Source organism: Cajanus cajan, chromosome 9, assembly GCF_000230855.2.
Source record: "Cajanus cajan strain Asha chromosome 9, NIPB_CcT2T_4, whole genome shotgun sequence".
Taxonomy (NCBI): domain Eukaryota; kingdom Viridiplantae; phylum Streptophyta; class Magnoliopsida; order Fabales; family Fabaceae; genus Cajanus; species Cajanus cajan.
The window spans coordinates 23,257,980-23,269,561 of NC_138525.1; positions in this window are offsets into that span (position 1 = coordinate 23,257,980).

Consider the following 11,582-nt stretch of genomic DNA (forward strand, 5'->3'; position numbering starts at 1 on the left):
AATATCTGGTAAAATAGTTGAAGAGCAGAGGAGGAAAAGGACAGAAAAACGTATAAAATCGATGATATGGATAAACGACAAGTTGAGCCAACCAAGTGTGATCTTGAATTGAACAGTCAGAGAGAGGAAGAAAGAAAATTACGTATAGAAAGGAGGCTAGGAGCACTTGGAGAAGGATTTTGACCTCACGACCACGTCTACTTTATAGCCACTCTTCTTGATTAATTATATGCAACCTTAGTTTATTGCTGTCGTCTATTTCCACCATATATATATCAAGTATAATTAATGTGATGCATGCATGACTCATGTGATAATTTTAATTTGATTGTGACCTATTCAGTGATCAAAATCAGCGTTTTATGCAAAAAAACAACGAAGCTTCCAAGTTGGATTAATGAGGGGGCATTTAGGGTGGTGAATATTGATAATGACAGATATAATAATTATTCATTTGTTGCGAAGGATAATTCTTTTTGGAAGCGGGGCAGAAAACAAGAAAATAGAGCATGTACTTAATTATTTCTATTTTCTCCGAGTTTAGAGGTCCACCATGCATTAACGTATATCTTGGACTTCCTAGTTCCTACTTGTCATTACTCATTACTGAAAAAGATTATTTCCACATTATATACCTGAGTTGATTAGTGTCCCCTTTGCAATCAAAACCAGTTACCTAATTTACCAAATTAATTAATATGGTTTATATATATATATATATATATATATATATATATATATATAGAGAGAGAGAGAGAGAGAATGTATTATATTTATGATTTTATTAACATCTAGTGTCTTCAATTTTTTTTTTTATCACAATTTTACTTCTTTTTTTTATTATATTTTTTGGTATTTTTTTTCTTATATTTATTTATTTATTAAAAGGTTAAATATGTTTTTAATTCTTATAAAATGAACAAATTTTAATTTTGATCATTATAAATTTTTTTCTCTACTTTTTCATCTTTAAAATTTAAAATTATTATTTTTAGTTTCTTCTATCATATATTATATAATAATTGTTAATTATTTATATGCTTATTAAAATATTATATAATTATTCTAAGACATATACGAGAATTTGTGATACCATATTAGCATGTTATATTTATAAAATAATTATAAAATTTTAAAATAAATATTATTTATCTATTTTAAAATTAATATTGAAGAATAATAATAATAATTTTATATTTTAGAAAGATGTAAGAAAAGAAATCCGAGCTGAATAAATATAAATCTCCGAGTTGTTTTTCTTTATCTTGACTACCTCTTGGTCGTGTAAGAATATTAACTTAAGAATATTTTCCTTTCAAAGAATTTTTTTTATAAAAAAAGTTATTTTTCTAACAGTAGTTTCTAAAATGTTTTAAAATACGGTATGAGCAGGTCATACATTTGTTCAACAGTGTTTTGATATTTTTTTTACAAGGTTTTATAAAAAGAATATCAATTCTCGATTTTTTTATTTTCCTTCTTTCATTAATATATGATATTTTTTTTTATAGTGAAAGGTATATACATTAAAAAAAAAAAAGACAACTAGCAATGCAAGCTATTCTTCCTCACATTGATTCGTGTGGTATATGTTTCATATTACTATAAAAAATAAAAATATAATTAATAGGTTTGATTTCATAAAATAAATTGTGTAAGTAATAATATGTTTTTAAAATTTTTAGATTTTTATTAATAATTAAAAAACGTCTTAATAATGGTTAAAAGTATAATATTATAAAATAAGTATTTAATATTATAAAACAAAAATTAAATTAAAATAAATAAAAATTGTTAAAATATATAAAAAAAAAGGATTAATTTAAAAGCAAGTATGTCCAATTCAACATATGACGGTTTAGCATTCAATTATTATTGAAATGATTAAGCAACCAAATTTGAAATGTTAGTGCATCTCTTTTTGGTAAAATCATGGAGAATAAAACTAGTCAAAGTAAACGCACATGAGTAATAGAATGATGAGTTGAATGTTTTCTTTCCCATGTTGACCATGAACACAATATTAGTGTATATAATCCCAACCTCTAACCACTATTTTTCATAATACTTTTTAATTTTATAATATCAGTCACAGAAAGATGGTTATTTTAGTTTATTAATTGCTTTATGAAATAGAATATATCGATAATTTTATATTTTATTATAGTCTCTTGATATTTTTAATATATAAAATGAGAAAAATTATGCCCGATACAATGATCAAATAATTAAATCAATCAATTATATACATGATTCGATTTTTAACTATGTATACAGAAAAATATTTAATTTAGATAAATAATTCTCATTTAAAGACACTCTTTAGTGTTCGTAAAGGAAAGAAAGAATATTAATAAATGATAGGATAATTAAATATAGTTATTTTTATCTTATATATTGTAGAAGGTATTTAATTATTTTATTAACTATTTAACAGTTTTCACAAAGAAAAACATTTAAGAGTAAGTAATAATCTTATCAACGTCTTATAGAAGATGGAGAAACAAAGAAACACATTTTAGAATAAAAGGTCGTACAGGAGAAAAATGAAAACTTTAAGAATACCACAACAAAATTGTGACACACATCCTATAGTGACACTATGCATGTCATTAAAAATTACTTTTACCCACACAATAAATATAATATATGTTGGTATATTATTAAAAAGTGTAGGTATAGACTATAGTAACACAGAAAATATATTGTTAAATCTCATTCAAATAGACATATACCTACATATATTGTACCTATAGTGACATTTTTTGTATGTTACTATATGTAACATTTCTTGTAGTGGAAACACTAGTCTAACATTTATAAGCTCCTTATCTTTATCTTTATGTCTATAGGTTGTCTAAGAAGATGTTGATTGATATAATTTCATTTAGGAAAAAACTTAACTACAATACTTTAGATATGATTAAAATTATTTTCCAATTAAAATTAGAGTTTTTCTTAAGTAATATGGATAAATATATATTAATGATACATAAAATGCATGAAAGTACATATTACTAATGTAAAACTCCAACTTTAATTGGAGAACATCAACCACATCTAAAAAATTGTACTTAAGTTTTATCTTTTTGGTTATTCTTCAAGTTAAGGTATTGACAATCTTTCTTATTCATAGAAGTATATGTTGGTATAATTATAATACTTTTCACTTTCATTGTTACTTTTTATTTGTTAAAAAAATAATTTTACAAAGATCAGAATTAAAAGCAACAGTATATTATGGATCAAAAATATATTTAAACTTATTTTTAAATTAAAATTAAAGTTTCAATTTGATAAATTATGTTTTTTAGTATTAAGGTATTAAGGAGAGAGGATAAGGTAGACCATGTTAATAAGTGGACGATTATGAGCTACTTTTATTCATGAGAAATACTTGTGTGGACATGAACCCAAAAATGATGTGGTAGACACAACTAATAAAAAACTAGCAACACATTAAAATATTATTATAAAGGGAGGCTAAGGTGGAGAAAGAGATTAAGTGGTTTATGGTAGACAATTATTATTTATCCTTAGATCATTCACATCCTTACAAAATTATGACACACTCTTTGCACCACATTATTTTCCCTTTACTATGGCAACTTTAATGCCTCTTCTTGTGTTTTTCCCCCTTCTTCTTCCACTCACTATCTTTTCCTTTTCGTCCTTTCATTGCAATATTATGATGGAGGTTACTTCTAAGAAGAAAAACTATGTCCCCTCTTCCAATTTTCCTAAGGAAAATAATTACTTTTGGTTACTTCTACTATATATGTTACCATTACACTTTATGAATCCTTTAGGTTTGGTTCGATATCACTCCAAAGGAGACATCAAGTTGTTCTTCGTTGGCACTAAGAGGTCCACCATAATACTATAAGGATGAAATTAATCTAAGGGTAAATAATAGTGGTCCATCATAAGTCACGTAATCCCTTTCCCACCCTAGTCTCCATCATTATCATAATATATCAATTTAAAATAAATATTATAATTAAGTTGTTTTTAAAATTGAACCACCAAAAAGCTCTTTCTTTTTCCTCTGATCATTTTTCCTCATCGAGGCACTTTCTTCATCTTTTAACGAGATATCAGTCCAACATGAATCACAATCTTAATTTAGACACTTTCTCCTTCCTTTATCAATATGAATCACAATCCAACTAATAGAAAAAAGAATTGGAATATGCAGACATGGTTGACGTTGATAACAATCTGGCAACCAAATAGGTGATGTGAGTTGTGTATGGGAAGGGCTAATGGTGACCAAAAAGTAGCAGGAGACAAAATTCCAAGTAAGGAAGGCATGGGGCGAGTAGGAGTGGAGAAACTACATGCATGAAACAAGGGATCTTATCAAGATAGCAATGGAGGGCATGAGAAAGAGTGGATGAAAAAAGAGAAATAATTTTTATTTTTTAATGACATGTAAATTTTTAATTGGATGTGTCTAAATGTGAAGTGTTAGGATTGTGTCTATACAAGTCTCGCTCTTTATTCATTATTAGATTAATTTGATCTTCACATATATATCCCATAACTTCCACTCTAAATCATTCCTCTCTCCTTATACAACCCTCCTAAAGCCACAACAACTATTAACTCTCATCTTTTGTGTTGTTGGCAAAGTTAATTTGTTGTTGTAACAACTATTGAATGTTGGGATCTCAAGTTACCCAATTGGGGACTAAACTGGAGAAGGACACTTTATGCATCATCTCCATCACTGACTTTCTCCATCATGAGCTATTCATTCATTAAGTTCTCATCTTCTTTAGATGCCTTTTTAAATTTCCTCTTTACTCCTTTTCTTCATTGTTGTTGCTCTTCTCTATGCAATCATTTAGATTTAGAGACAATTTCATTCTATACCATGTTGTGCACATTAAACACAAATTGTATCTACTATGCTCATATCCCACTCAAATCCTTGATTACACTCTCCCTGTACTCGCCTTAACTCTACCTTTTTTGATAGCTTCATCAAGGTCCAGGAACCCTTTTGCACTAGGTTCACACATCCCAACAATATAATAGTTGCAAACTTGTCAAGCCCCAAAAAATCAAAATCAAACCCAAAGAAATAAAAGAAAAAGAAGAAAAAATAGAGATTATGTGGAGTTAAATTAGAATTTTCATTATAAAACTCTTATAAAAAACTTTTTTTTGGCACAAGATGTCTATTTAGATTTTGGTAAATGTACCAAATCACATAAATAGTAACCTGGTAAGATTAAGTAAACTCACACAATATGCAATAATATTTAATATCGCACTATCTAAGCTATAAAAAAACAATTTTTTATTGGAAATTTAAAATCCAAATTGAAACTTAATCAAAAAAAGTAGTAAATTGGTTTTTTGTAATTTTATCAAACACTTAAAATGCCAAAAAGAAATTGTTGAATTTTATTGGATAAAAATGTTGGGACTTAATTTCACTAGACTGTCTTCTCATGAATCACAACAATCAATTATTAGGTTAAAAATATAAGCATTACCATCAATCCATAAAATTGACCAATCCTAATTTATTAGGTGAGAAAGCCTTATGAATACCTTCATTAATCTTCCATTTCCTCGTAAATTTTAACCAAGTAACTCACATTAAGTTAAGAGGTCAATAAATAGCTAATAAACCTTATTTTTTTCCTAAATATAATTAGGTATCATTTTCAATTCAAATATTTGAAAGCATTTTTTAGCAATGTACACTAATAAATCGAATTATGAGTGATCAATCTACAATAAGCATAAAGAAAATAATAAGAAAATGACAATTGATAAATACTTAATTAGAAGAAAAAAAACATGAAATTTAGTCTAGCTACATCAATCCCAACAAGGATAAGTTTTTTTTTTTTTTTTACATAGGAAGAAAGAAAATAAAACAGAGAAAAAAAAGGATTCAATTAAATTCTAATGAAACTTAAGTCAATAGAGGATGATTCTATATTCACTATAAGTGTATTAGCTCGAGGTCCAAGCTTGAAAAGATAGTAAGTTCATTGATTCCTTTCACAAATAGAGTGCTCTATCTCAATCTTTTTTTTTTTTACTTTGCTTTACTACTATTAGTATGATTATACATTAAAAGATGAATTTATGATATAAACCTTTGTTACGAAAACAATGTTTTAAGTAAAGAAATATATTTCACAAAAACTAATATTGTTAAATATCATTATGAGCCATCCGTTGGTTTTATAATAAGAAAATTGAATTTGCATTTTTGGCTCAAAATACATTTTCCATTCTAAACTAGTAATAGTGTTTTAACAATTGGTCTAACCAATTGAACTAGTTTAAATGCGTTTGAACCTTATAATGGACCAGTTATGCTAACAAACTGTTATAAACACTATTGACCATCCATTGTGTGCACATTTCTTTATGTTTTGCACCTTAATTGGGAGCTTATGAAATTTAGAAAAAATAAAACTAATTTTTCTTGTGATGTCCCATGTACATTTAAATGTCTAAAATCATAATAATAAATTCACCATTATGTTTATAATTGTATATGTGTTACTTAAATAATTTATATAATAATATATCCTTAACTTAAAATTATTATATAATTAAGTAATGGAGAGAGATAGACATAAAAGTGATGTTGTACAAGTTATTGTATAATTTTTGTTGTACGTGTAACATTACTCATATTAATTTATGCAATTCAACTAGTAACCTACTAGTTCAACTAGTAATCCACTTAGTTGATACTTGATTGAGTCAATCATTGGTTCAAGTTTTAAAACATTGGCAAGTAGCTTCTAAACTAAAGAAAGAAGCAATTTTTTTTAACATAATTCAACCCATTTTTTTTGTTATTTTATTCACTTCAATTGGCGTCATAACTTAACTCCTTGAGTTGAACACACTTAACAATGTAGGAGAAAAATCATGGGAAAGTGATGGTTATCCAAGCTCCAACTATTTTCATACCAAAAGAGGCATTGAAAAACATACATAATGAATTTGATGGAAGAGACTACTATTACTAAAAGACCAAAATGAAGTTGTTTTTAGAATCACAAAAGGTATATTTGTGGAATATTATAGAGTTTGGCTTATAGGTTCCTAAGAATAAGATTGACACAAGAGGTAGACAAATCCAAAGCTTAGTGGACTATAGACAAGAATGCAAAATATCTATTAAACTCAACAAAATGACAAGATGTCTTATTTTATGTAACATCACATGATACTAATGTTTTTACCCATGATCACATTAAAAGAAAAACGACTACATAATACTAATGTAGGGTCAAATTACGATGAATTTTGAAATGAAATGATTTATATTGTAACAATCTGCCATAACCATCACACTTATGTATCACAATTATTAGTAGTAAAATATTCTCATGTTGAAGAATTTATACCCCAAATAACGGGATATGCACACTATAACATGTATATAAACATAAACAACTAAAAATGACTACAAGAATATATACAATATATGTACAAATCATTCATTATAAAAACAATATAAAAGTAGTTATCGACTACATTGCCAATTAAAACATGGCTTACTAGTAGCTCCACAAGCTCTCTCTAGCTAATCTCGCCTTATTCCCATGAAAATCATAATCATCACAATTCATACCACGTGGAAAACACACAAGGATAAGCTAGATTTCAAAAACATAAAAGTATAGGAATAAAACATTTATATTACTCACCCACAAGTAAACCTTCAAACTAACAACACCACAAGGTTCACATCATACAACAATCCATTAAACAACAACCAATTTGAAAAGCTACACACCAAGTAGTCAAACTCATACAAAGTAATTATCATATAATAAGATGTGCAACCAATGCATATGAACACATCATATGTATACACTTCAACTAATGCATTGTCACACATTCACCTACGAATATCTCCTAATGCACCTGAGCAATCTAAGTGACTTGACCCCATCAGACCAATCCAAATATTTTCATGTTAAACTATGACTGCTCGATCACAACCAAAATGTGGTACCAATCCCTAAATATTGATTTCCCATGTGTCAACACTTGCACTAGGAAAGTTTTGTTTCACTGTTAGGAATAATATAAATAGGTATATAAGTGTACCATAACCTTGACATGCATTATTAAGTCACATGTAGAGTAAGCTCACTAAATATCTGCAAGGAACCACATAACCTTTTCAATAATCATTTAAGGGTTATAACCCTCAATTTCATACTTTACTACACACTACTAAGGACCTAGAAGAGACTAAAAAAAATCCACTCCAAGAGTTTCATATCTACTTGTAGACACCCAATTTCGTCCGGGGGGCAAACAAACAGCAAGATAGGACATCAGATGGCCCAAAGGCCCAAACTAATTTTTTTAGTGGCCCGAAACGGACCGTTCCAAAATTGGAACGGGACGTTCTCGATCAGAACGGGCCGTTCTAGGTTTCTAAAATGCCTAAAAAGATATAGGTTGGAACGGGCCGTTCTAGACCAGAATGGGCCGTTCTAGACCAGAACGGGCCGTTCCAAACCAATCAAATGGCCTAAAATGTGTATCCCAGAATGGGCCGTTCTAAAATCAGAACGGGCCGTTCTGGTTCCCCGGAACGGGCCGTTCTGATTTCAGAACGGTTCGTTCTAGGGTACGAAAATACTACATAACGGCCATATCCAGAACGGGCCGTTCCAATTTCGGAACGGGCCGTTCTGGACCCTGTCTGAAGCCTATAAATAGAGAGCTTGGGCACATTTCTGAGGGACTCCGAAATTTCGTCCAGACTTCCTATAGCTCGAAATTTCTCTCTTTTTCTCTCTTCCCCTCTCTTTTTGTATTTCTTGAGATTTTTGTGAGGCATTGTAGTGTGAAGGGTTGCCAAAAAGAACCCAAATCTCCATCTTTGAAGATTAATAGAGCTCGTTCAAGAGGTATTCAAATCAATTTTCTTCTCTCTATTTTATTTCTTACATTTGATAAATATTGTTTATAATAAGAGCAATCATGTAGATATTTTAGAGTCAATTGTTAATTTAAATTTTAAATCATGTAAATAATCATCAATAAAAAAGGATATAATATTTAATTTATTATTTCTTATCGCATTAACTTCATCATAGGGTACCGATTTAGGGCGTTGTAAGGGTGCTTAACACCTTCCTTACACGTAACCGACCCCCGAACCCAATTCTGGTTATCAAGGCCATTATTGGATCTTTTAAAAATCTTTTCTTTTTTCAATGTTTTGAGTAAAACATTGGTGGCGACTCCATAGAACCTATTTTCAAAACCATTGATTAAGGATTAGTCTGGTGTCCGGGCATTCCTTAATTGATGAGATCTTTAAAAGGATGTTTAAACCATTAGTCGCAAGATCGAAAATTTTCGGGTTGCGACACTACTTAAGGGGGGTTTTCAATAATTGGTCTCTTAGAGTGCCAAAATAGGATTCCCTATTTGGGATCTTCAACTTTATAAACAACACCCACAACATTTTTAGCATCCACACCTCAACATACATATCCTATGCACATTACCTCAAGTCAATGCATATATATATATATATATATATATATATATATATATATATATATATATATATATATATATATATCAAATCACATAATCATGTCTAGCATACCAATGCTTAAAATTCATTCGAGTATAACAATTCATTCAATAATATCATATCAATGCTCAACACCCCAACCATGTAATTTATAGCATATCAATCATACAAAGCATATCAATGCTCATCACCATTTCAATTATACAAGTATAGCATATCAATGCTTATTATCATCACTCTACATACAACACATTCATCATTATTTAGCCATAAAATAAATCCAACAATAAGTGTTCATCATCTAACTCATCCATCAAGTAAAAAACCAACTCAATTAGAAAAGAAAAAAAAATTGACTAAATTCCCATGCTAAGCGTGGAATCTCACACATAGAGTCGGTCTCCCAAAGGTTCACCCAATTCTCACACTAAGCATGAAAATTATGCTCAGCCTTAGCCATGCTAAGTGTGAAATCCCACACTTAGCCTTAGTCTTCCAGAGGCATTTCCCAATTCTCACATTGAGCTTGAAAAGCCACGCTCAGTCTCAAAACTCATAATTTTCAACATCAATGAAGAACATCTCCAATAGCCATGAACACCACCCAACCTCCAAATCCTCTCAACCTATGCAATAGTCCATGCATACAAATCCAAAATATTTCAATTTTAATAACATACAACTCAGAAATCAAAGAAGAATACGCATGCATCAACAACACCTCAAGAAAAACATCAATTTCTCAACTTTTCATCAAGAACACCAAAGCCCCAAATCCCCTTGCCACCTTATTCGATTTGATCAACACAACCATAAATCTTAGGGAACTCAAGCAACATGCACAAAAAAATTCATCAAGGGTTAAGTTTTAGCTTCCCTTACCTCAATTTTGAGCTCCCCAAGAATGAAGAAGAGGAAGAAAAAGAATAGAGTGATTCCGAGTTTCCAAGCTCTGCACTCACACTATTGGTCCTCAGCTCCAAAGATCTGCAACAACAACTACACACTAGCACCACCACTCTATGATTTTTAGAGAACTAAAAGAAGAAAGGAAGAAAAGAAAGGGAAGATGAAGGTATTCTAAGAACCACACATGTTCAAGTTTCACAAAAGAACATTACTTCTCCTAAAACATTATCATATATTTTGGGTGTTTTCATTTAAAATCAATTTAGTTGTAAAATTCTATATAAAACTTTTAGTTTAACACAAAAACTACTTAAATTGCTTTAACTCAATCAAATGTGAAATTATACACAAAATTAATTTTATTCAAAATGGATTTTGCAAAGGCTTGCTTAAATAAAGACTTATATGAGACAATGGTTATTTTTAACTTTTTAACGGTTTCTCCTAAATGATTAAGTTTTGACCTTGTTGTTGATGATATAGTCACTTTTTTCCAATGCTAGTAATTTTTTCCTTTATTATCTTTTTCTCCATTTACTAAAAAAAATACTACATTTGTCCCTAATTATAAGCAACAAATTAATTTTTTTTCTCTATAAACAATAATCATTAATTCTTAAAAAGTTATCCATGGTTAAATTTCTTATATAACCTACATTTATTATTAGCTTTATTTCCTATGCATTCATTTATATCTAATATTAAATATAACAATCACTTAACATAAATGACATATTTGAAATAAAACTTGAATTTATGACAAAATTAATTAAAAGTAACCATATTAATTATTTTTTTATCTTGATGATTTGTTCTATGTTGCTTATAATTAGAAACAAAGGTAATAATAATAAGAGACATAACAACTAGTTGTTCTGTTCTATTACAATAAGGAAGTGGAAATACAAGTCTTTTTTAATTATTATAGTGAGTCTTTCTTTTCCTTTTTAAAAATGTTGATTTTTTCTTTTTTCATTGTTTTTTAGGGGAGAAAAATAGTTATTTTCTAATTATCGAAAGTTTAGCTAAATCTAAGCAAGTATATCGGTAAGTTTGAGAGCAACCAGGCAACAACATTGAGACCCACAAAGCTATAACAACCTTAGAATTTACAACA